This window comes from Vitis vinifera, chromosome 14 (genome assembly GCF_030704535.1).
Source record: "Vitis vinifera cultivar Pinot Noir 40024 chromosome 14, ASM3070453v1".
Lineage (NCBI taxonomy): Eukaryota > Viridiplantae > Streptophyta > Magnoliopsida > Vitales > Vitaceae > Vitis > Vitis vinifera.
The window spans coordinates 22213839-22240620 of record NC_081818.1 but is presented as its reverse complement, the minus strand read 5'-3'; the positions used below and the strand labels follow the sequence as shown (position 1 = coordinate 22240620).

The window sequence follows — 26782 nt, the reverse complement described above, 5'->3', positions numbered from 1 at the left end:
TCAAAGCCACAAACTACCTATCCTGATGCAATCACTTTCCAATTTTGTACTATCTTGATTGTTTAATTAGTTTTCCATTTGCTTTTTTTAAGTCAATTTCCATTCATGTGGGGGATTGTTGGGATATTTATAGGTGAATGGAAATTAAGACATACTGTTTCAATTAGACTCAACTCTTCCTAATGGACACAACTTGTGTCAAAAGATATGTCAAGTATTTAAGACACATCTCTTCTAAGAGTCACCAGAAAACCTATAAATAGGGCCCCCCATGGCATTTCTCATTCATTCCATCATCAATTCTCTCCACTTCTTCTTCTTTCTTCCAAGTGTTTGGTATTCAAGAGAGTTCAAGTCATCAAGTGATTCGTTGTTTCTTGTGATTTGGAGTACTACTATCACAAGAAAGTGATCGTTGTATTCTGGGAGACAATTGTCAACAAACCGTAAGCACCAGTGCGGGGCAAATTCGTCTTAAGGACATAGAGTCAAGCTCTAGCCTCAATCAACCATTTGTAAGATTCAATATTTACTGATCTTCTCGTTTATTTATTATACATAATTATTTGACCATACATTTGTGATAATTCAAGAATAACAATATATAGATATGAACACATTAGAATTGGAGGCAGTTCTAATATTAATCCAACAACAAAACTTTATGGATGTCATCCAGCTCCTTGTGATCCGCAAAAGTAATGTGTTTATCTGCCGCTCTAATAATTAGCAGTATGGCAGTGTCCCATTTATGCTTTTAACTAAATTATTTTTTTTTAAATTGTTCTACATCAAAAAAAAAAAAAAAATCAAAAAAATAGGTATTTCAAATTTAGAAAACACTTTTAAATAATTAAAAAATCATTAATTGTGTCTTGAAAAATAGTTCTATATCAGAAAATATTTTTGAAGAAAAATTAGGTATTTGAAATTTAGAAAACACTTTTAAATAGTTAAAAAAATCATTAATAGTGTTTTTTATAGCAATAGTTGATTTACAATTTTTTTAAAAACAAAGAGTACATTTGATAATAATAATAGGAAACATTTTTAGTTTTTCTAACACTTAAAAAATATACTTAAAAAAAATTATCTTTTAAGTGTTGGAAGGTATAAAAACGCTTTTTAAAATCTTTGTAAAACAACTTTTAAACACTTTAAAAAGAAAATTTGATAGACGTACTTTCAATTCACCAATATTTTTAATATAAAAACCATTTTAGAAAATGGAAATCAGAAACTTTAAAAAATTAAAAAATTGCTTGTATTCTTTTCCTCCATAGAATTCTGGCAGCAACCAGTTGCAATCCATGAATATTATCATGATAATGAGAGAAAATTCTATCGTGGAGTGCAATAATTGAGTGGAGTGAGAAAGTTGGGCGCATGAGATGGCAGTGAACCCATGTGCATGAGAAAAGTTGGTTTCGAATCAAAAGATATGCAGGAGAGGTACCATATGTTTTGTGATAATTGAGATAGTGGGGTAGCGGGGACTCATCCTTGCTTTTCCCTTTTTGTGGGACACTTTGCCCTTCACACTTCCCCATTCACACTTCACACGTATGAATGCCATTATAAATAAGGGTAGCGGGGGAGAAAGTTTATCACACCCTACTCCAATCTCCCATCACCATGAGGGCTTTCCTTGTATGTGAAGAATTTGAAGAAAAATATGAAGAATTTGAAGACAAACTATGGAGGAACACCTCAATTCATTCTATAATTTTTTTTTTCTAATGAATGAAAGCATAAATAAATAGCCTACAGATATGAGACAATTCCGGAATGGAATTTCCCTTACATGGAAAGTGAATAAACTCTTACATGGGAAGTGAATAAACTACTCTTACATGGAAAGTGAATAAACTACTCTTACATGGAAAGTGAATAAACTACCTTGCTAGAATTACTCCTAAATCAATTATAATAAAGGCTGTACATTACACTAATTAGGGAAGTAAACAGAGGATGCTGGCTTGATTTCCAACACTCCCCCTCAAGCCGCGTTGTAGATGTTGATCATTCCAAGTTTTTCTGTCAGATCTTCGAAGTTAACTCGAGCAAGAGCTTTTGTGAGAATGTCAGCCGTTTGACAGTTTGTCGGAGTGTAGCTGACTTTGAAAACTCCTTTTTCAATCTTTTCCTTGATAAAGTGTCGATCTATCTCCACGTGCTTAGTTCGATCATGATGAACCGGATTCTTAGCGATACTGATGGCAGCTTGATTGTCGCAGTATAACACCATGGGATGCTTCAATGGAACCCGTAATTCTTCTAACAGCCTGTTCAACCAGATTCCCTCGCAGATACCTTGTGCCATAGCACGAAATTCTGCCTCAGCACTGCTACGGGCTACCACTGACTGTTTCTTGCTTCGCCATGTAACCAAGTTCCCCCAGACAAATGAACAATAGCCTGAAGTTGATCTCCGATCAGTCACTGAACCTGCCCAATCTGCATCTGAAAAAATCTCAATCTCTTTCTTTGTTGTTCTTTGAAAGAAGAGACCCTTTCCCGGTGTCATCTTGAGGTATCTCAATATTCTGATCACAGCAGTCATGTATTTTTCGGTTGGATTATTCATGAATTGACTTACCACACTAACGGAGAAGCCGATGTCTGGCCTTGTATGAGAAAGATAGATGAGTTTCCCCACAAGACGTTGATATCTTCCTTTATCAACTGGCGCACTTCCATCACTTTCTTCCAGTTTGATAGTTGTATCCATAGGTGTTTCTGCCGGCTTGCATCCTAGCATTCCTGTTTCATTCAATAAGTCCAGAACGTATTTGCGTTGTGAGACTGCTATACCTTTCTTTGACCTAGCAATCTCCATTCCGAGAAAGTACTTGAGGTTTCCAAGATCCTTGATCTCAAATTCCTTTGTCAGTAATTTTTTAAGTAAGTCAATTTTCTCTTCATGATCACCTGTCAAAATTATGTCGTCCACATATACAATGATAATTGCTAGTTTCCCTTTTGGGAAGTGTTTCACAAATAATGTGTGATCGGATTGACATTGAACGAATCCGTACCCTTTCACTACCTTAGTGAACCGTTCAAACCAGGCCCTGGGAGATTGTTTGAGACCATACAAGGATTTTCGGAGTCTGCAAACCTTGTTGAAATTTGATGTCGTCTCAAGTCCAGCAGGAATGTCCATGTAAACTTCTTCCTCTAAGTCACCATTGAGGAAGGCATTCTTCACATCAAGTTGGTGAAGCGACCAATCGAGATTAGCTGCCAAGGATAAAAGTACACGAACAGTATTGAGCTTGGCAACTGGAGCAAAAGTTTCTTGATAGTCAATGCCATAGGATTGGGTGAATCCTTTGGCGACCAACCGAGCCTTATACCTGTCCACATTACCATCTGCCTTGTACTTTACTGTGAAAACCCACTTACACCCAACTGGTTTCTTACCTCTTGGGAGGTCAGTAATTTCCCACGTACCATTCTTTTCCAGCGCCCGAACTTCCTCATTGACTGCCGCCTTCCACTTAGGATACTTGAAAGCTTCCTGAATATTCTGAGGAACTTGTATATCTGTGATGCTAGAAGTGAATGCACGAAACGTAGGTGATAGCTTATCATAAGAAATAAAATTTCCAATGGGATGCTGAGTGCATGATCTAACTCCTTTCCTCCAAGCTATGGGCATATTAAGAATATCATTTTCTAACTCGGAATCAACAGTACGATCAGGAGCGTTGTTACCTGGAAGTTTGCTTGGATTAGGACCCGGTTCTGCCTCATGGGTTTGTTGAGAAAGTGCTCTTTCCTCCGTTTCCTCTTGGATGTGCTCCTTATCCCACAAGTCAACAATGGACTCGGGTTGATTAAATGACTCTGGAGGGATGTGATTTTCAGTGGTGATGGGTGACTCACTGAATGACTCAAGATCCCAAAATTGATATTCCTGAGTTGAATTCTCCCCCTGAATATCGTTTTTGGGATAGTAAGGCTGGGTTTCAAAAAATGTGACATCCATTGAATTGTAGAATTTTCTTGTGACCGGAGAGTAACACTTATACCCTTTTTGATTTGAAGAATACCCAAGAAAGATGCACTTGAGTGACCTAGGATCAAGTTTACTTCTATGTTGTTGATTGATATGAACAAAGACAGAGCACCCGAAAATTTTGGGTGGGACGGTGGAGATGAGACGAGTAGTCGGAAAGGATTTTAGGAGTGTTTGACAAGGTGTTTGGAATTTTAGTACCCTAGACGGCATCCTATTGATGAGGTAGGCTGCCGTAAGGACAGCTTGCCCCCAGAATAATTTTGGAACATTTATGGAGAACATTAGTGATCTAGCCACCTCTAACAAATGCCTATTTTTCCTTTCAGCGATTCCGTTTTGTTGTGGGGTATCAACACATGAACTTAAGTGAACTATCCCTTCTTGTGTTAGAAATTCTCCTAGAATGGAGTTGAAATAATCCCTAGCATTATCAGACTTTAGAATTTGTATTTTTGACTAGAATTGGGTCTGAATCATATTTTTAAAATTTTTGAAAATTTGACTCGTTTCAGATTTTTCTTTCATGAGGAATACCCAAGTTAATCTAGTGTGATCATCTATGAATGAGACAAACCACCTAGTACCAGTTACATTTTTTATTCTTGACGGACCCCAAATATCGCTATGAATCATTGAGAATGGACTAGACTCTTTATAGGGTTGAATGGGAAAATGAGACCGGACTTGCTTTGATAATTGACAGATTTCACACTCAAAGGATTTTGGATTTTTATTAAATAATGAAGGAAATAAATGCTTGAGATACATAACATTTGGATGACCTAAGCGATAGTGCCACAACCTAATTGCACTATCGTTATTTTGACATGAAACCGAAAAAGAATTACTACCAACTGTCATTTGAGGTTGTTCTTGTGGATCGTGGCGCTCCTTAAGGATGTAGAGTCCAGAGCATTCCTCAGCATTGCCAATCGTCTTCCCCAAATCCAAATCCTGAAATTCACAGTGAGTGGAGGAAAAATTAGTAATACACCTCTTTTCCTTAGTGAGTTTACTAATTGACAATAGATTACAGTCCAAGTTAGGAACAAGGAGAACAGAGTTGAGAGTAAGATCCCTTGATAGCACAACTGAACCTGTTCCGGCAACCTTTGATAGTGAACCATCTGCTATTCGGACTGTTAAATCATTTGGACATGAGCTATATGTATCAAAAATTGTCGCATCTCCCGTCATATGATCAGATGCTCCTGAGTCCACTATCCAAGGTTTTTTACGTTTCTTACCAGCAGTGAAGGCACTCAAAAAATTACCTTTGTGAGCCAAGGTTCCGGAACCAATGACCTGGTTGGAAGATGAGCCAGTTTGTGACTGTACTGACAAAAGAGGAGACAGTAGTTTCTGAAGCATCTCCATTTGCTCCTTATTAAAAGGGCTAGCTTCATGTTGTGGCGTATTTAGGCATAAATTAGAAGAATAGAATTGAGTAAAAAAAAAAAAAAACGAACTAAAGATGAAGACGATGAGACAGGATTAAACCTGCTCTGATACCATGAAGAATTTGAAGAAAAATATGAAGAATTTGAAGACAAACTATGGAGGAACACCTCAATTCATTCTATAATTTTTTTTTTCTAATGAATGAAAGCATAAATAAATAGCCTACAGATATGAGACAATTCCGGAATGGAATTTCCCTTACATGGAAAGTGAATAAACTCTTACATGGGAAGTGAATAAACTACTCTTACATGGAAAGTGAATAAACTACTCTTACATGGAAAGTGAATAAACTACCTTGCTAGAATTACTCCTAAATCAATTATAATAAAGGCTGTACATTACACTAATTAGGGAAGTAAACAGAGGATGCTGGCTTGATTTCCAACAGTATGTTTTCTCTTCATTTCAGCCCTTCTCTTTGCCTCTTGCGTTAGTGCTCGAGAGTTGGTTCAAAATGGTAATTTCTTTTTCTACATCCATTTTATATTCATGAAACTGGCTAGCTGTACATATGATCGTTACTTACATTGCCTTGAATAAAATGTAAATCAACAACCTATATTTTGATTATTTCATTTCTTTTTTTGGAAAATATTATTATATATGTATATAGGAATACACAATCATGCATAGAAATGACAATTTCACAGGTCAATCGGGTCACCCGCCCCACCCCGCCCCTATTGGGACGGGTATTGGGATAAATTAATCGGGTATGGGATAGTTTTGTGAAACCTGAATCAAGCTCGGGGCGGGTATGGGTTTGTAGTTACCCACCCCGCCCCGTCCAAAAATTATAATTACCAATAGACTCTGGGTTTGAATCTGATCTAATCTAATGAGTAAGAAGAGAAATGGGGTTTGGGGAAAATGAAGAGTCAATTGCTCAACCTAGTCCTCTACGCCGACTCTTTCCTTTACTACAACCACTACCAGCACTAGGGCTTCGCCATTGTTGTCGACGCCATCCTCGGAATCGGAACAGGACTGCTCTAGGTGGGGCAGGGAGCTATCATGATGTCATATCCCCCGTCAGGGAGGAAGGGTTCATACATATCGCTGTTTTGGAGCATCTTCAATATGGGGGGCATCATCGACGGGCTCATCCCCTTCATTCTGAACTACAATCGGAGCGAGGCTGCGTCCGTGAACGACGGTACTTACATTAGGTTCATGTGCTTCATGTCCATCAGCACCGTCCTCACGCTGGTGATCCTTCACCTGAGCCGCGTGGTTCGAGACGATGGCAACCACTGTACCAACATCAAGTACTCCGATGTGTCGACGGAGGCCGTCGAGATTCTGAAATTGTTTCAGAATTGGAAGATGCTGCTGATGGTCCCAATAGCATGGGCCAGCACCCGACCCCGCCCTGCCCCGAGAGGTATGGGGATGGGATCCCATTAACTCGCCCCGCCCCGGGTATGGGACGGGGATGGGAAATAGATTTATATAATTGGGATGGGAATGGGGTAGGAGTGGCCCTGCCCAAACCTGCCCCGTTGCCAATCCTAATCATGCATGAGCTGTTGCTTTTCCTCTTTGTCATATATAAGTTATATAGGGAAATAAAAATTGGATAAGAAAAATCCTTTCACTTCCATCTTTTCTAATATAAAAGAAGTTTTTTTGTTTTTTTTGTTTTTTTGCTGTTAGTATAAATATTGTCTCGATGTTGTTTGTGTTGATGATATCTTACATGGATCTTGCAGAAATGATGAGTACTGATCATAAGGTGGGCATTACAGCAGGCTCCAACTGTGGACGTGGAAAACCTTACAGAAACTGCTATCTCAAACCAAAACCAACTCCGTGTTCCAAGAAAAAACGAGGATGTAGCCCACCAAGCCCTTGAAAATGAAAAGATAAACTGGTACTATATATATAGGATGAAGGAGTGGCTGTGGCTTGGGGTAGAAGAATAATATAGCTTGGGCGCATGCGACATATGTATGGGTTGATTTGGACTTTGTGGTTTCTAAGTGTTGGATTATATATATATAGTCCAGAAGTACTATGTATTACGAGTTTGCTTGATTAATAATAGAGCTGACTTAGGTCAGTCTCCATAAGAAAGCATGTTGTGTTTCTTCTTTTCCCATGATCTATTCCCAATTCAGGAACTACTCCATCATCAACCAAAAACCTTTTCTTTTTAAGAAAATGTTATGGCACCTAAGCCGTGTCTAAACAAGGAATTCCGATCATTGAATATGTGTGCTTAGTCAACGATGTTACAATCGAATGGAACTTATTTATAAAGGTACAAATAAAATGGGATTATGATATAAACAATGGATTTGAAAAATATACAAGTGGCATCACTTGATTGATGATGTGGACCTTTTTTCTTTTCTTTCCCTTTTTAGATGGATTTGTTCCTTTTGTGTTGTAAATATAGACAAGAATTGAGTCTATTATTTGAGAAAAATGCTATATATAAAAATAAAAGTATATTTATATAAAATTCTTCTTTTTTCACATTTTCTTCTTCTTGAAATGGAGTTGAGAAATAAATGTTCAAATAAAATGTCAATCATGATATAACTACAAAGTATTAAACATACCCGTTTATAAAGTCGACGTCCCATGGTGTTTTCAATGTGTGTTTTTTTATATATTAGTTTCTTAACTAGAAATAATTGAATTATTAATTAACTTAAATAAATTCAATAAGTAGAGATGAGCAAAGAGAAAAGGTTCGAAGATGATTTATCATCACTAATTTATTCCACATTAAAAAGATAAATAATGCAAACAAATATTATTGTCATAATCTCTTATTAATATACAAGGTTATATATATAGGGTTATTTGAAAATAATCCTCAATTTGTAAATCTAACCTTCCACATTCTTTTAGCTTAAAAAAATACAAATTTTTTATTAAAAAAAAACTATCTTTGCTTTTTTCTTTTAAGAACAATAAGGTTGCAACTTGAGTGAGTTGATGACTAATCCAATCCCAACTCAAATTAAGAAATAACAAATCCAAGTTCAACTTAACCTATGACATGAATACTCAACCCAAACTTAACCTAATATCATTTCTCCAAGTTCAGGTTGGTTGGGTTGACTAAGTTATATAATTTAAAATATATCTATAATATTTCTTTAAAAAAAAATTATATTTATATTAAAATTTAAATAATAAATAGAACAAAATTGCAAGATAATAACAAAAAAAAAAAGTAAAAATAAGTTTATATATCTTTCTAAAAAATAATAAAAAATATATACAATATAACATAATTTGATTTTTTTTTTTCTTAAAAATTTAAAAAGAAAATAAATATTATTATATAGGATAGTATACATAATAAATATTATAAAAACATAGATTTGAATTAGGCTTGGATTGTTTGAACCTCAATCCGAGTCAGCTCATAAATTGAACTTGGTTTGGAAAAAACCTAATCCAAACTCAATCCAAGTATTGCAAATGATTGTTCAAGACCATTCAAACATCGAGTTAGCACCTAAGTTAGACCACTAAAAAATAATCTTCTTTTTTAAAACTTACAAATAAATAATCAAAATATTAAAGGACATTTATAACAAAACAGATTACTTTCAAGTTTAAACACGAGGAGAGTGAAATTTACACATTTAGATTATTTTATGTATTTTAATAAAATAATATGTTAAACCTTTTCATTTATTTATTTACGAAAATGCAGATACATGACGATGACCATAATATATGTTGGGATATTTATAGGTGAATGAAAATTAAGACATACCATTTCAATTAGACTCAACTCTTCCTAATAGACACAACTTGTGTCAAAGGATATATCAAGTATTTAAGACACATCTCTTTTAAGAGTCACCAGAAAACCTATAAATAGGCCCCCCATGGCATTTTTCATTCATTCCATCATCAATTCTCTCCACTTCTTCTCCTTTCTTCCAAGTGCTTGGTATTCAAGAGAATTCAAGTCATCAAGTAATTCGTTGTTTCTTGTGATTTGAAGTGCTAGTATCACAAGAAAGTGATCATTGTATCCTCGGAAATGATTGTCAACAAATCATAAGCACCAGTACAGGGCAAATTCGTCTTAAGGACATAGAGTCAAACTCTAGCCTCGATCAACCGTTTGTAAGATTCAATATTTACTTACTTTTTCGTTTATTTATTATACATAATTATTTGACCATACATTTGTGATAATTCAAGAATAACAATATATAGATATGAACACATTAGAATTGGAGGCCGTTCTAATATTAATCCAACAACAAAACTTTATAGATGTCATCCAGCTCCTTTTGGTCCGCAAAAGTAATGTGTTTATCTGCCGCTCTAATAATTAGCAGTATGGCAGTGTCCTATTTATGCTTTTAACTAGATGGTTTTTTAAAAACAGTTCTACATCAAAAATTATTTTATTTTTTTCAAAAAAATAGGTATTTAAAATTTAGAAAACACTTTTAGATAATTAAAAAATCATTAGTAGTGTCTTGAAAAATAGTTCTATATCAAAAAATATTTTTGAAGAAAAATTAGGTATTTGAAATTTAAAAAACACTTTTAAATAATTAAAAAAATCATTAATAGTGTTTTTTATAGCAATAGTTGATAAATAATTTTTTTAAAAACAAAGAGTACATTTGATAGTAATGATAGAAAACGTTTTTAGTATTTCTAACACTTAAAACGAAATTATCTTTTAAGTGTTAAAAGAGATAAAAACGTTTCTTAAAATCATTGTAAAATAAACTTTTAAACACTTTAAAAAGAAAAATTGATATACGTAATTTCAATTCACCAATATTTTTAATATAAAAACCATTTCTGAAAATGGAAATCAGAAACTTTAAAAAAATTAAGAAATTACTTGTATTCTTTTCCTCCATAGAATTCTGGCAGCAGCCAGTCGCAATCCATGAATATTATCATGATAATGAGAGAAAATTCTATCGTGGAGTGCAATAATTGAGTGGAGTGAGAAAGTTGGGCGGTGAACCCATGTGAATGAGAAAAGTTGGTTCCGGATCAGAAGATATGCAGGAGAGGCCGGTACCATATGTTTTGTGATAATTGAGATAGTGGGGTAGCGGGGACTCATCCTTGCTTCCCCTTTTTTGTGGGACACTTTGCCCTTCACACATATGAATGCCATTATACCCTTAAGGGTAAGTTGGGAAAAAAAATTACTAAAAAGGATGGATAGATTTGATAATTCTTATGAAGACCTCATATTTTTATTAAACCAATTTACCTTGAATTTCTCAAATTCATTTACCAATTGAAAAGTACATCTTTCCTGACAATTATAAAATATAAGTACAATACAAATGCAATATAGTTATAATAAAAATATATTAATATTACGATATATTATAATATGCCAAAATGACAAAATATGGAATTTGCTTTTTACTGAATTAACGTTTCTAGGTTATCATTTTGTATTCCTATCATAAAGCATCATTACAAGCCAAAATTATAAAAAGACAACAAAAATATATTATTGTAATTTCAATACATAAAGTTGTTGATGGTAATCCAAATGTATAAAAAAATCTATAAAATTAATTTTTTATATAAAAATATAAATGTACAATAAAAATACACTACAATTACAATATAAATACAATAACATTACAATACATTATGATAACGTAAAATTTTCAAAATTTCAAATTTTGTATGAAACTGGGCAATCGTGGGTTTTTTTATATAAAAATATAAATGTACAATAAAAATACACTACAATTACAATATAAATACAGTAACATTACGATACATTACGATAAGATAAAATTTTTAAAATTTCAAATTTCTTATGAAACTGGGCAGTTGTGGGTTTTTTTGGCATATATATGTCTAATATATAACAAATATTGTTCTTTATTATACAAAATATGTCTCAATTGATTACTATTTTGAGTTTTCAACAAAAATTCAAACATGTTCATAAATACCCAAATAAAGTGGTTCCAAACAACCAAGAAACAACTGAGAAAATTTTTTCTTCTGCCATGTCAAACAAGTCTCAACAACAAAATTAAAGTGCAAACATTTTCAATGGAAATCAATAATAATCATATCAAACAACTAGGAAAATAAATTAAAAATAAAAACACATCTTCTATGACCAAAATAATATAAAAAAAATTCAAAATAATAAATTTAAATAACATTTTATACAAAAAATGTAATTTCTTTCTCAAAACCTCCTTCAATATTTCAGATCTAATATCTTACATCTACATTGTTAAAATTATTAACTTTTCCTTCATTCAATCTGATTTTAAAATTATTTATTTATTTTTCCATAAACTGACTTTTTTTTTTTGTATTTAAAAAAAAAACTGACCTTTAATGGATTTCTTACTAGTTTCACAAAAAAAAAAAAACAAGTTTTGTGTAAACGGTTGCAGATAATGACCTGAAGTGCTGAACCTTTTTCCTTTCCCTTTTTTCTTCTACAACACCGACAAGTTCCAGGTAGGTTAAAGAAGACTCTTTTTTATTTTCTGTTGCTTTTCACTTTGCTGTTGCTTTTCACTTATTAAGGGTAGTATTGACATTTAAACAAAATAAGGCATTTGGAGGAATTATCATAATTTTACCCTACCCTTAAGGGTAATTCTCCCTTATAAATAAGGGTAGCGGGGGAGAAAGCTTATCACACCCTACTCCAATCTCCCATCACCATGAGGGCTTTCCTTGTATGCTTTCTCTTCATTTCAGTCCTTCTCTTTGCCTCTTGCGTTAGTGCTCGAGAGTTGGTTCAAAATGGTAATTTCTTTTTCTACATCCATTTTATATTCATGTAACTCGTTAGCTGTACATATGATCGTTACTTACATTGCCTTGAATAGAATGTCCTGCTAACATAATCAAGGTTTTTCCTAGTTTGAAAAGGACAGAAAGATAAAAATTGGAAGTGTTTTTCTTGTTTTTGAAAAAATATTAGTATGTATGTATATAGGGTACGTTACATGTAAAAACTTCAAATACACAATCATGCATGAGCTGTTGTTTTTCCCCTTTGTCATATATGTAAGTTATATAGGGGAATAAAAATTGTAAAAGAAAATTCCTTTCATTTCTATCTTATCTAATATAAAGGAAGTTATATAACTTATATAGATTCAATTTTATTTTATTTTTTAAAAAAAAATTATCTATTCAATTAGTAGAGATGAGTAATGGGAAAAAGTTCGAAGATGATTTATCATCACTATTCTATTCCAAGTTAAAAAGATAAATAATGAAAACAAATATTATTACCATAATCTCTTATTAATTAATATACAATGTTATTTTTAATATATATATAGGGTTATTTGACTTTGAAATAATCCTCAATTTGTAAATCTAACCTTTCATATTCTTTTAGCCTAAAAAATACAAATTTTTAATTAAAAAAAACATCGTAATATTTTTCTTTTAAAAACAATGATGTTGCAACTTGGATGAATTGATGACTAATCCAATCGCAACTTAAATTAAGAAACGGTAAATCGAAGTTCAATTTAACCTCTAACATGAAATACTCAACCTAAACTTTACCTAATATCATTTCTCCAAGTTTGGGTTGGTTGGTTGACTGAGTTGCATAATTTAAAATCTATCTATAATGTTTCTTAAATATATTTATATTAATTTTTTTTAAAATAAATAGAACAAATTTTCAAGATAATAACAAAAAAAAAGGTAAAAATAAATTTATATATCTTTCTAAAAAAAAGTATACAATATAAAATAATTTGATATTTTTCTTCAAAATTAAAAAAAAATGAATATTATTATATAGGTTAATATACATAATAAATATTATAAAAACATATATTTGAATTAGGTTTGGATTGTTAGAACATTAATATGAGTCCAACCCATAAATAGAACTTGAGTTGGAAAAAACCTAATTCAAACCCAATCTGAGTATTTTAAATAATTGTTCAACTCCATTCAAACATTGGGTTGACACCTAAGTTAAACCACAAAAAAATAACCTTCTTTTTTAAAAATTACAAATAAATAATCAAAACATTGAAGGACATTTATAACAAAAACAAATTACTTTTCAAGTTTAAACAAAGGAGAGTGAGATTTACAAATTTAGATTATTTCATATATTTTAATCAAATAATATGTTATGCCTTTTCATATATTTTCATGACCATATATATAATAGAAACACATTAGAATTGGAGGCAGTTCTAATATTAATCCAACAACAAAACTTCATGCCATCCAGCTCCTTTTGATCCGCAAAAGTAATGTGTTTATCTGCCGCTCCAATAATTAGCCTTATGGCAGTTCTAATATTTTAACTAGATCGTTTTAATTTTAAAAATAGTTCTAGATCAAAAAGTATTTTTGAAGAAAATTTAGGTATTTAAAATTTAGAAAACATTTTTAAATAATTGAAAAATCATATTTAATAGTGTTTTGAAAAAAAATTCTGTATCAAAAAGTATTTTTGAAGAAAAATTAGGTATTTTAAATTTAGAAAATACTTTTAAATAGTTGAAAAATTATTAATAGTGTTTTTTATAGCAACATTTGATAAATGATTTTTTCAAAAACATTTAAGAGTTCATTTGGTAGGGATTATAGAAAATGTTTTTAGTCTTTCTAACATTTAAAAAAATTTTATCTTTCAAATATTAAAAAGACTAAAAACGCTTTATAAAATCACTAGTGGCTCTTTAACATTTAAATTAAAAATACTTTAAAAAAAAATTGATTAAACGCACTTTCATTTCACCAATATTTTTAATATAAAAACCATTTTTGAAAATGAAAATCAAAAAGTTTTAAAAAAAAAATTGAAAAATTACTTGTATTCTTTTCCTCCAGAGAATTCTGGCAGCAGCCAGTGTCAATTATTCATGAATATTACCATGATAATGAGAGAAAATTCTATCGTGGAGTACAATAATTGAGTGGAGTGAGAAAGTTGGGTACATGTGATAGCAGTGAACCCATGTGCATGAGAAAAGTTGGTTTCGGATCAAAAGATGTGGATGAGAGGTACCATATGTTTTGTGATAATTGAGGTAGTGGGGACTCATCCTTGCTTCCCCTTTTTTGCGGGACACTTTACCCTTCACACTTTCCCATTAATTGAAGGGACCATCTCTTTTTCCCGATCCACACATATGAATGCCATTATAAATAAGGGTAGTGGGGGAGAAAGTTTATCAGACCCTACTCCAATCTCCCATCACCATGAAGGCTTTCCTTGTATGCTTTCTCTTCATTTCAGTCCTTCTCTTTGCCTCTTGCGTTAGTGCTCGAGAGTTGGTTCAAAATGGTAATTTCTTTTTCTACATCCATTTTATATTCATGTAACTAGTTAGCTGTACATATGATCGTTACTTACACTGCCTTGAATAAAATGTCCTGCTAACATAATTAAGGTTTTTCATAGTTTGAAAACGAGAGAGAGATAAAAATTGGAAGTGTTTTTCTTTGTTTTGGAAAATATTAGTATGTATGTATATAGGGTACGTTGCATGTAAAAACTTCAAATGCATGAGCTGCTGTTTTTCCTCTTTGTCATATATAAGTTATATAGGGAAATAAAAATTGGATAAGAAAAATCCTTTCACTTCCATCTTTTCTAATATAAAGGAAGTTTTTTGTCTTTTTTTTTTTGCTGTTAGTATAAATGTTGTCTCGGTCTTGTTTGTGTTGATGATATCTTACATGGGTCTTGCAGAAATAATGAGTACTGATCATAAGGTGGGCATTACAGCCCGCGAGAGCTGTGGAATTTATCGTCGAAATTGCAAATCCAAGCCAAAGAAGTGTTCTGGGAAATATAAAAGATGTGCGCCACCAGGCCCTTGAAAATGAGAAGATAATGCTTAGTATCAAGGAGCTGGCCGCTATGGACCAACAACAAACATATGTAGATAGATGGATAGATGGTATGAAGAGGAGTCGCCAGGGGTTGAAGAATAATATTACTTGGCGCATGTACTGAGATATGTATGGGTTGATTTGGAGTTTGTGGTTTCGAGTGTTGGACTATGTGCATTAGGAGTTTGCTTAGTTAATAATAGAGCTGATTTAGGTCAGTCTCCATGGGTGCGTATGTGGTGTTTCTTCTTTTGTTCTTTTCTCTTTGTTTTATTTTGATTCTTCTACTCCATCATTCTAGCATCATTTTCAACATTTCATATTTACCATAGATCTTGATTTTCATTGTTGGGCTAAGAGTACAAGAATCAAAATAAAATTTAAGTAAAATTCTCAATAGATCTAGTATGTGAACAAACATGGCTAATATGTTCAAGTAAGTATGAAAAAAATCAACTTACCTTTTCTTCACCTTTTGCATTGCACATGTCACATGGACTCCGAATGTTCTTCATCATGAACACATTGTTTCATCTTTTCAGATTTCCCTAAAATTGAGTTGTCTTGTATGTTAAACATGCACATAATAGATTCAAGAATGAGATAACTAATAGTAAATGGACATATTAGTAATCTTGAAATAGAAGTACTTCCATGTTTTTTGAAGTCTTCATAGGAATTTCTGGTAAGAAAACTCTACTTCCAGCGAATTGAACAATCAAAATTTCACAATCAATCAAATTGTTTTAATAATCATAGCAAAACAATCTTGTACCACCATTACATGATTCGATCTTAGAGTCAATATTCTATATCAGCATAACGGATGATCCTTTCTTTCAGTATCAATCTGTGGTGGTAACCCTCTAAGTGAGATTGAATCAAGAAATTCTTGTTGATACAAATTCCTTGTCTCATCCTTAAACGAGTCAAATGATGTGTAAAACTTGTACAATTCTTCACCAAGGAACATATGTATGATGCTTTTATTAAGCCAATCGATGGATATCTTCATGTGGAGGAGTTATTAAAGCCTTTTCATCACTTATATGATGGTCTATTTGTGGAAACACCTCTCTAATAATTTGTTAATGAATAACTCATTTTGATGTGTTATGTTCATTGGTGATGGTATCTTTATCGTGTCATCCCTTTATGTAGGTTGAGATCCAATACCAACTCAAAACAGAAGATCCATGAATGGTTAATTATTTATGGATCTCCTATTTCTTTTCAATCTTAGAACTTGAACATTAATTTGTTGACAATGGTGATTTAACCACACATGCATCAATTAGTTTAGACTTTATACCTTTTTTCACAACATGAAGGATTTAGCAAAAATCTCCTTCTAATATCATTACCTTTTCACTAAATAATTCATCAATACCTATAAAGAGTCCGTTTGACGGTGAATTTAATAAGTATTTTTAAATTTTTTAATACCTAAATTTTTTAATCATTTAAGTGTGAGATAGATTAAAAATGTTTCTTAGAATCACTATCAAACGCAATTTAAGTCTTTTAAAGTTTGATCAAGGGTTTTAAAAGCATGTCGATGTACTATCGTGACTTCATCTCAAAAAATAGCGATGGGTGTATATCTTATTAGATCAAACTAAGTTTGACTGTTTATTAATTTAAGAAATGAATGAAGCATTTAGCTTTATTAAGACCTTAAGTCAAGAATGGGTAGTTCCTCCTTTTGACAAACACATGGCTGTTATCCCAAGTGTTGCAGTTGCTAATAGAATATGACCTTCAATATAACCATGTTTATGACCTACAATATAATATCACTTGATTTATGATGAAATGATTATGTTTCACAATAGAAACATATGGTAGGTTAGGGTAGAATATAGCTTGCAATCCTTAAGCTCTCATGAAAATCCCTAGCATTATTGTTGAGTTCTCATACATGTAATCTTTAATGAAAAATAGTCACAATGTTTATATGATATTTAAATTTTGTTATTATCATAATAATTGACATTAACAGCAAAAGAAAAGCTTGAAATCCCTCTGGTGAACTAAAGCCTGTTTGGTAAAGTCAATGTAAGCAAACAAGATATTTCAATGCAAATTTCTCAACTTACCTAACTTCACAATACTTTAATTTCACTCTTCTTTCCCCACACAAAATGTAATTTTCTTTCCTTCCCTCCCTTCAACAGCACCCTCTCGGCTGGCCACAACTTGGTCATGATTTAAGATTCCGTTTTTACATAGTTTTTCAAAAACACTTTTAGTGTTTTTTTTTAAAAAAAAAGTTCATTTGATAAAATTTTTAAAAAATTTTAAAATCACATATAATGTTAAAAAATTATTTACAATGTTTTTTGAAGAAATATTTGATAAATAATTATTTTTAAAAAAAATATTTTCAAAAAAAAATACTTTAATTAAAAAACGCACTCAAAATCTTTGGATGAAGTAAAATATGAACAGGAGGTGAGTCACGTGAAACATGGTGAATATGGGATTGGAGTCTGATGCTTTCCTTATCAGCTCTCTCTCTCATTGCAACTTTTGCAAGTCTTAGCTTATATGTGTGAAAGATTATTTATTCTAATCCCTTTGCTTTTCAGTGGGGCTCATGACCACTCTAGGAGTAATCGAGGGCATCTAGCTTTCTTTTTTGTGGCATTATATAAAGAATGCGAAGTTTGTTAGATTCATGTACATACAATATAAATAATGAAATTATAATAAAGGTAATATAGAAATTAGGATACGAGTCAGCCAAATGTTTGAGCAGACGTCATGAGCCAACATCAGCAGGTGACGACCTCTGGAGAGGAAGGGGTTTGGTTTTCCAAAGTAAGATGCCTTCTGTTTTACTTTAAGAAAAAGGGTGTCGTTTTATTTTACTTTATTTTATTAGGATTAGGAATTATTTGGAGTGTTGTGATAATTGAGATACTGAGTCATCCTTGGGATTTTTTATAATTATACAGTGAAAATTTTAAAATACATTATATTAAAAAATATTTTCAAATCTACCAAATTTTTTGTTACTTTGAAATGTATCACTTGAAAAGACATATTGTATTATTTTTATATCAATAATGTACATTCAAAAAAATTAAATTTATATTAAAAGTGTCTTTTCAAGAGAAACTTTTTATAATTCTACAAAATCAAATTTATTTTAAAAATATATTTTAAATAAATATTTTTCACAATTTTTATATCAATTACATAGTGAAAAAAATTGAATTTATAGTAAAAGTGTGTTTAATAATGATTTTAGGAAGTGTTTCTAACTTTTTTTTATTACTTAAAAGATGAAAAATTTCAAGTGTGATAAAAACTAGAAACACTTTTTAGAATCGTTACCAAACGCACTATAAAGATATCTCCTTAAAAGACACTTTTTATAATTTCATAAAATTAAATTTATATTAAAGATGAAGAGACGTCTTCAACAATTCTTGTATCAATCATCTATTGAAATAATTGAATTTATACTAAAAGTGTTTTTTCAAAATATATCTTCCACAATTTCATAAAATTAAATTTATATTAAAAGGTTTTCCTTCATGAGACACTTTTAGTATAAATTTAATTTTTTCGATAAGTGACTAATATAAAAATTATGAAAAATGTTTATTCAAAAAACACATTTAGTATAAATTCAATTTTGTAGAATTGTACAGACGCTTTCAATGTAAATTTTTTTTTTTTCACTATATGACTAATATGAAAATTGTAGAAAATGTCTATTCAAGAAACACATTTACTATAAATTTGAATTTATGGGTTTTGTGGAAAGAATATTTCTTTAGTATAAATTCAATTTATTTTAACGTGTATGACTAATAAAAAATTTATGGAAAAATGTCTTTTGAAGAAATACTTTTAATATAAATTCAATTTTATGGAATCATAGAAGAGACACTTTTAATGTAAATTAAAAAAAAAATTAACATGTATGGTTGATATGAAAAACATGGAAGGTATCTTTTCAAAAAAACATTTTTCAAAATGGTAAAAAGTATTTATCAATTGTTTTATAATGATTGTATTTTAAAAAAAAAAGAAAATTCAAACTACCATTTTTTAAGAATTATTTTTTAAAATAGTCGTACAAGTTTAAAAAGTCTGTCAACCTTGCTCCCCTTTTTTGGTGGGACACCCAGCCCTACATACTTTCCAATTAATTAAAATGACCATATCTTTTTCCCAATCCACGCATATGAATGCCATTATAAATAAGGGCAGTGGGGGAGAAAGTTTAGCATAGTCTACTCCAATCTCCCACCACCATGAAGGCTTTCCTTGTATGCTTTCTCTTGGTTTCAGTCCTTCTCTTTCCCTCTTGCGTTAGTGCTCGAGAGCTGATTCAAAATGGTAATTTCTTTTTCTACATGCATTTAATATTCGTATAACTAAGTAATTAACTATACATACGATAAGTTTCTCTTAATGATACTTCAAATAGATATGGTTGGAGGCTAGTACATAATTTTCCAATTTAATACAGTCATGCATGAGCTGCTGTACGTTTTTGCCTCTTTGTGATATATGATGATATTTGACATGGATGTTGCAGAAGAAATGAGTAGCGACAAGATGGGCGTTATAACAGGAAATTTACCTGATCCACCGTCTAAAAGCAAGTGCGATCCGACCCGAAGAAAGGGGTGTGAAAAAAAGGGAAGTCCACACAGCCCACGCAACCCACCAGGCCCTTGAAACTGAGAAGAAGCTCAACGGGCATTCTATATAATGCTTAGTGTGTAATGAAGGAGGTTGATTTGGAGTTTGTGGTTTCTTGGGGTTGAAGAATAATATATATAGCTTGGCGCATGTGACATACGTATGGGTTGATTTGGAGTTTGTGGTTTCGAGTGTTGGATATATAATCCAGAAGTACTATGTGTATTAGGAGTTTGCTTAATTAATAATAGAGCTGACTTAGGTTAGTCTCCATGAGAAAGTATGTTGTGTTTCTTCTTTGCTGATGATTTATTCCCAATTGGGGAACTACTCCATCATCAACTGATAATGCTTCTAGTGAACCATATCTTCATCGTCTTTTCTTTTCTTCCCTCTTGTAGGAGGATTAATTGGCCCCTTTCTACTCATAATCAAACGTGGGTGGGAACTGAGGCTAGTATTTGAGGGGTGCGCTGCATATAAGTAAAAGTGTATATATATACAACATGATCGCCAATTAATTTACATAAGGCCTTTCTTATTATATGAATTTCTTAGAAAAGTGAAAAGCATTTTCAAAAAGTTGAAAATGAGTAAGAAAATAAAACCATAAACAAGACATTGTAGAACCCATAAATATATATAAAAGGAACCTCAATAAATAAATAAATAAATAAATATATATATATATATATATATATATATATATATATATATATATATATATATATATGAAATATCATAAACATATTAAAACATTTTATTAAAGCATTTTAAAATAAAAAGTATAGTGAAAATATATAATAAAGTTATATATATAATTATTATAACATAATATCACATTGTAAAGAAAGAGTAACATTGTATTCTTAAGAGTTTTGTCCATGTGAGATTATGCATTTTTTATGAGCTTCTTTATAGGTTTGAGGAAAAACAATGTGTTTAATGGAAACCGACTGTCAATAGGACATGGACCGATTGTATTACCAATGAACCTCTTGAACCATCGATCTCAACACTCAAATGGTTATTTCCTCTTTTTATTATTTATTTATTTATTTATTTATTTTTTCTCTTGTGGGCTTAATAGTTTAAGTTGTACACTTACACACCTAATGTTCACCTTCTGACCCATCCATTTCGCTTTCCATTTTTATTTTTACACTATTTATCTTTGTATCGGTGTTATCCTTTCATGTAACGTAATTTTTTTTCTCTTCCCTATAGGTCTAAAGGTCTAGGTTGTATACTTATACACCTACTATGTACCTTTTGACCCTTCATTTTACTTCTATTTTTTTTACACTTGCCTTTTTATATAAGTGGTTATCCCTCCTTATAAAAAAAAAATTTTAAGTCCTTTGAATAACCAAAGGTAAATAAATAAATTTACAACAACATTCAAAATAAATTTTTATGGTGACCAACTGTTGGAGATAAGCACATCGTAACCTACTCTAAGTAGTATTTCTTTCTTTTCCTTTAATCAAGCCTGTCAAAATACCAATATTTTGAAATAAGAGAAATAAAAACAAAAAGAAGATAAAAAAAAAACCATGATCATTGGTTGGTTTGGGTTTTCTCTAATAGAATTGGCCGATTTGGATTTCTATAATGGAAATGGTGCAAGTTGGTCAAAAGAGTCTTATCTAAGTGAGATAATTCTTTTTTATGAATTTCTTTATTGGTTCAAGAGAAAAACAATGTGTTAAATGGAAGCTAGGGGTCGATTAGATCTTAAACCAGTCATATTACCAATAAACCTCTGGTACTATCAATCTCAAGAGCTAGACGATTATTTCCTCTCTCTTTTTTCTTACAGACCTAATAGTCTAGGTTGCACACTTGCACACCTAATGTTCATAGTTTGACCCTTTTATTTTGTTTTCTTTTTTAATTTTACACTACTTTTTTTAATTGTATTAGTGTTATCCCTTCATGTAAAGTAGTTTTTTTCCTTCTTGCAAGCCTACAGGTCTAGGCCACACACTTATACACCTATTGTGTACCTTTTCACCCCTCCATTTTTTTTTTTTTGTTTTTTTTTTTTTTTTTTGTTTTACAACCCTTGCCTTTGCATAAAAAGTTATTCCTTCATATAAAAGATTGTAGTCCTCTAAATAACCAAGACAACTAAACTAAATTTACAATACCATTCAAAAGAAAGTTATGCAATGACCAACTACTTAGAATAAGCACATCATCACCTACTTTGAGTAACATTTTACCCCTCTTTAGTCTTTTCTTTCCTTTCATCAACCCTTTACGAATACCAAGTATTAAAAATAAAAATAAAATAAAAACAAAAGGAAAATAGAAAACAATGGTGATTAGTTTGGGTTTTTTATAATAGAATTGGTTGATTTGGATTTCTATAATAAAAATGGTGCAAGCTTGTCAATAGAGTCTTATCTAAATGAGATGATGCTTTTTTATGGGTATCTTTATAGGTTTGAGGGAAAAATAATGGGTTTAAAGGAATTGATAGTCGATTGGGCCATGGACAGGTTGTATTACTAGTGAACCCACTATAAGGAAGAATGGCTCTGTTGATAGCATTTCACCATCAACATTGACTTATGTTAACGATGAGGATTAGCATCAGTGTTCGAAGTGTCAACATAGGTATAAGATATGTTGATAGCATCTTGCTATAACCATAGACATATGTTGATATTCCAAAGTTATCAATATAGGCTAATGTTGATGTTTCATTATCTGCATAGGTCTTCTTGTTCCATTAATATATTTTTATGTTGACCCAATTTTATAAGTCAATATAAAATTATGTTAATTAATATTTTCTCGTCAAGGTAAGTCTTTATTAGTTTTTTTTTTCAACATTGCTACCCTCAAGAAAATAATTTAAGTTAAAGTAATATATTATTATTTTATCTTGTTTAACAAGTTAATTCCATCACATAGCTACCAAATCATCTCTTAATAAATAATTTTCATTCCCAATAGATTAATATATAAACTTGAATCTACTCAACCATTCATAAAAATAATTCTCATACCCAATTAATAAATTATTTACATAAAACATTGCAACCTAAATTAAATTATGTATAAATAGATTTGTTCAAAGAATATATAAGTAAAACAAATTCCCATTAAATTCTTAGTAATTTGTTTAAACATATCAAAATAGTTGAAATACAAAGTATCAACCAAACTTCCATTGACACAATCTTTACCAAAAACAAGACTTAGATCATCAAGTGTGAAAATGGTTTGAGTCTCAAATCATTAGAATATTTATGCCCTCATAAAATATACACAAAACAATGAAGTAGATGAAAGAAATAACAAAAATGATATTTGAATTTTTATTAACATAAAAGTTATTAACCTAAAGAAATGTCTTACGCATCATAAAAATAGTTGTTGTTAAGTCTTCCTAGTGATCAACTTTCCAGTAAATTACAAATTGTACACTACTTATAATCTCTAGTTTAATCTCAATCAATTACCATTTAGAAAAAAAAAACACCCATCAACAATTGAAAATCCAAAAAAAATATGTTCCTCAATCCAAACACTACACAATATGTCTACACTAAAATATCATATAAAAATATTATCCTTATATATAGTCATCCTGTAACTACAAGTACTAATGTTTTGTTATTCATGCGCAAAATTGTTAATTTTTTCTCATGTGCAACAAAATATCCAACTATCCAAATTCTAAGTATTCACAAATGCATTCATGTGTAGAAATAATTAGAGCAGACATCCATTAATAATAATCCTCTCTCCATGGTCTTGTTACATTGTTGAATTATATAATATAATCTAAAAGAATTTGGTACAACTCAGAAATTTTTTTGAAATAAAGTTAATTTTGTTGAGTGATCAACCACCTTAATATTGAGAAAGCCTCTTATCTTCATGAATACGACAAAAACTAAAGTAAAAAATGTAACATCAATAATACATAATGAGTTGTAGCAACCCAACAACATGATAGAATAATCTAAGCAAGGGAGAAACCTAGGAACATCAACAACTAAATGGAAATTAAAAAAAAAAAATAGCTAAATTGCACTATATAGTCCATTAAAAGCAGTTCCACATAATATAATTGTATGTTATAATAAAATATTGTCTATAAATTTTTTTATTTAATGCTAAGAAACCTTGTGTCAAATCGAAATTGGTGCACATAACAAATTTTAGTAGAGTAGCAAAAATTCATGATTGAAAATTGGCATTGGTAGGGCTAAGGGGAACAACATATTAAAATCATCAACTCTAAGAGATAGCTAGAATGGATCCATGGTTCTTTAAAAATCAAATACAAATGAAAATATTTTAATTCACTCTCTATATCAATTGATGTGCATCACTACTGCACATAATGTAGTTAATTACAAAAATCACCAAAACCATATTCATGGAGATAAAAACAAATTACAATATTTTGATTCCATACACCACTTTTTTATGGTTTGAATCGTATATATGCCATAGAGGTTAGATAAAAAATTCACTTTAGAAGATCAAATTCATGAAAAAACACCAATAATTATCGAAATAAGCATGCCTATATATTTTTAAATAAGCAAGAAAATATCATTAAAGAGGATAAGGAGACACAATCCAAGAACATGTGTTAAAATATTATGTGATTTAAACACTAACGGTTATGCAAATATTCACTTTTGAAAGCAACTTTAATAGAAAAGACATGAATGAATGACTTTCATAAAGTAGAACCACATCAATAGCGTAAAGCGGATTGACTTAGTAACATAAATAAATTAGTAATGATATCCAATAACAAGTCTAATACTTAACCCCTCATACAGGGCAAGGGCAGAGGGGGGGGGGAGGACAAGCCCTATGAAGAGTAGACATAACAAAGTCAACAATTAGAAGCCCACAATAACAAGCCTAATGAGGAGAAAGAAGAAAGAGAGTGAGACTATAGAAAAAATAGTACAAAAAACCATAAATGGAACATTTTAGGTTGTTCAAGTTTGTGTAATAACAAATGGATTGTAAGGTTTATCAATGCAAACAAATTAGTTTGCCATCAAGTTTATTTATTAGAGTCACAAATTGTGCTCTAATGGCATATATAGGAACGAATTATGCAACTGTAAAGATTCAACTCACCTAACTTAACTTGAATTATTACTAAAACCCTAGCGATGGAACTAACATATATCTTGAACTAAATCTCAAGTTTAAAGGATGAAAATGATGTAAGTTGAAGAAATCAATTTCAATCATGGTAAAAAAAAAAGACTAGATATGTTTAAAACGAGTTCCAATAGTATGAAGCATAATAAAAGTTTTGAAAAATGAAAATAGAGCAATTCATAGAATGAGAGATGAGAAATGAAGGTTCTAGAAAGAGTTGGAGAGCAAGCAAATAGAAGAAAGAAAGTTAAAGGATATAGCTTGAACTTCAAACATTCTAATTGGAACTCAAAATCTAGCAACATATACTATAACTTTGAGGTGAAATATGGAGTATTATTTTAGGCCATTTTAGGCATGTTATATATCATTTGGAGGCTCAAGAAGTCAGGAGTCCAACGCTTCAAACGATGGGCAAATCAAAGCTAAAACAAGGAAAATATGGGTGATTGAAGAGAATTACACAAAGAGAAACCAAAGAAGTGTCAATTTCACGTGATCATACAAATTTTCACATGAACGTGCGAAATAAGCCAAAGAACTAACTTTTGCAACAACTCAAAAACCTATGTAAATCACTTTTGCATGAACATGCAAATTTTCGCATGAACGTGTGGAATGCACCAGAGAGCATGTTGACATAACAATGGGAATAAATTTGCCATGACCATGTGAAATGGAACATCCTCATGCAAAATTAATAACTCTTCATTAAAGGCTCCCATGATTCAAATTTTACAATTTTGATTGAGAGACCTTGATTCAGGAAGAAGATTTTATATGGTCTCTAAGATCTTATTATGTGTCAACTTAACTTTTGGCTTATAAATAGGACAATAAATTTCTTTTTTAAGGGTTCTTGGATTTTCATGGGAGAGAAGACGATATTGAAGATTCTTGGTTTGTTTTCTCTATTTTATTAATTTAATCAATTGTTTCTATTTTTTTTATTTAAGAATTATTCTTTATTTTTCTTTTATGGATTGTGTGAATTAAATCACCACTATGAGAAGCTAAAAAACTATCTTGGGTTGTGAAACATGAAAACCTAAGGTTAGAACCAAGGGAAAAACAATGGATAAAATTGAACTAAAAATGAAATAAATGAAAGGCTAAGGCATAATAAATAAAAATATAGACATCCTCTAATGTTAGTTTGAATTAGGGGATGGTACAATAGTTCATTCATTGATACCAGGGATTCTTGGTAATTTTTTATCCCTACTTATCTGAGGTTTTGCTATAGTTATCTACCCTAAGACAAATTTATATAGAGTGATGAAGGCCTAAATCCTATACCTAAACCCAAATTTCATATCTATTAATCTATTTGGTATTTCAATCATTGAATCAAATATTAAAAGTTAGGATGCAGATGCAAGCCTGAATTATGGAACTCGGGTTCATCTTATTTTACTTCACATTTTAAATACCCTAAGAATATCTAAAGTTGATACCTTTGTTTTGCTTGAGGCCTTATACTTAAAGTTAGATTGTAGAACTTTCAATCTTAAATCATTTGAATTAGAAATCAATAATGTTTTTGTAATTTAATTAGGTTTGCTTTAGTAAATTCAATTTATTCAAATCACTTTTACACATTGTCAATTCAAAAAAGTAGGCAAAAAGAAATCATTTATACCT

General features: G+C 31.0%; 3 long non-coding RNA genes across 3 annotated transcripts; all 3 read left to right on the top strand.

Moving 5' to 3' along the window:
* Positions 1 to 5878: 5878 nt before the first annotated feature.
* Positions 5879 to 7567, top strand: LOC109123822 (uncharacterized). The gene is made up of 2 exons (XR_002031690.2): positions 5879 to 5948; positions 7204 to 7567. It is a non-coding gene; the product is annotated as an uncharacterized LOC109123822 (long non-coding RNA).
* Positions 7568 to 12099: 4532 nt separating this feature from the next.
* On the top strand, positions 12100 to 15537 carry LOC100853068 (uncharacterized). Its single transcript, XR_787571.2, has 2 exons — positions 12100 to 14768; positions 15177 to 15537. It is a non-coding gene; the product is annotated as an uncharacterized LOC100853068 (long non-coding RNA).
* A 4009-nt stretch (positions 15538 to 19546) lies between these two features.
* Positions 19547 to 20362, top strand: LOC100853032 (uncharacterized). The gene is made up of 2 exons (XR_787570.3): positions 19547 to 19675; positions 19878 to 20362. It is a non-coding gene; the product is annotated as an uncharacterized LOC100853032 (long non-coding RNA).
* The last annotated feature ends 6420 nt before the right edge of the window (positions 20363 to 26782 follow it).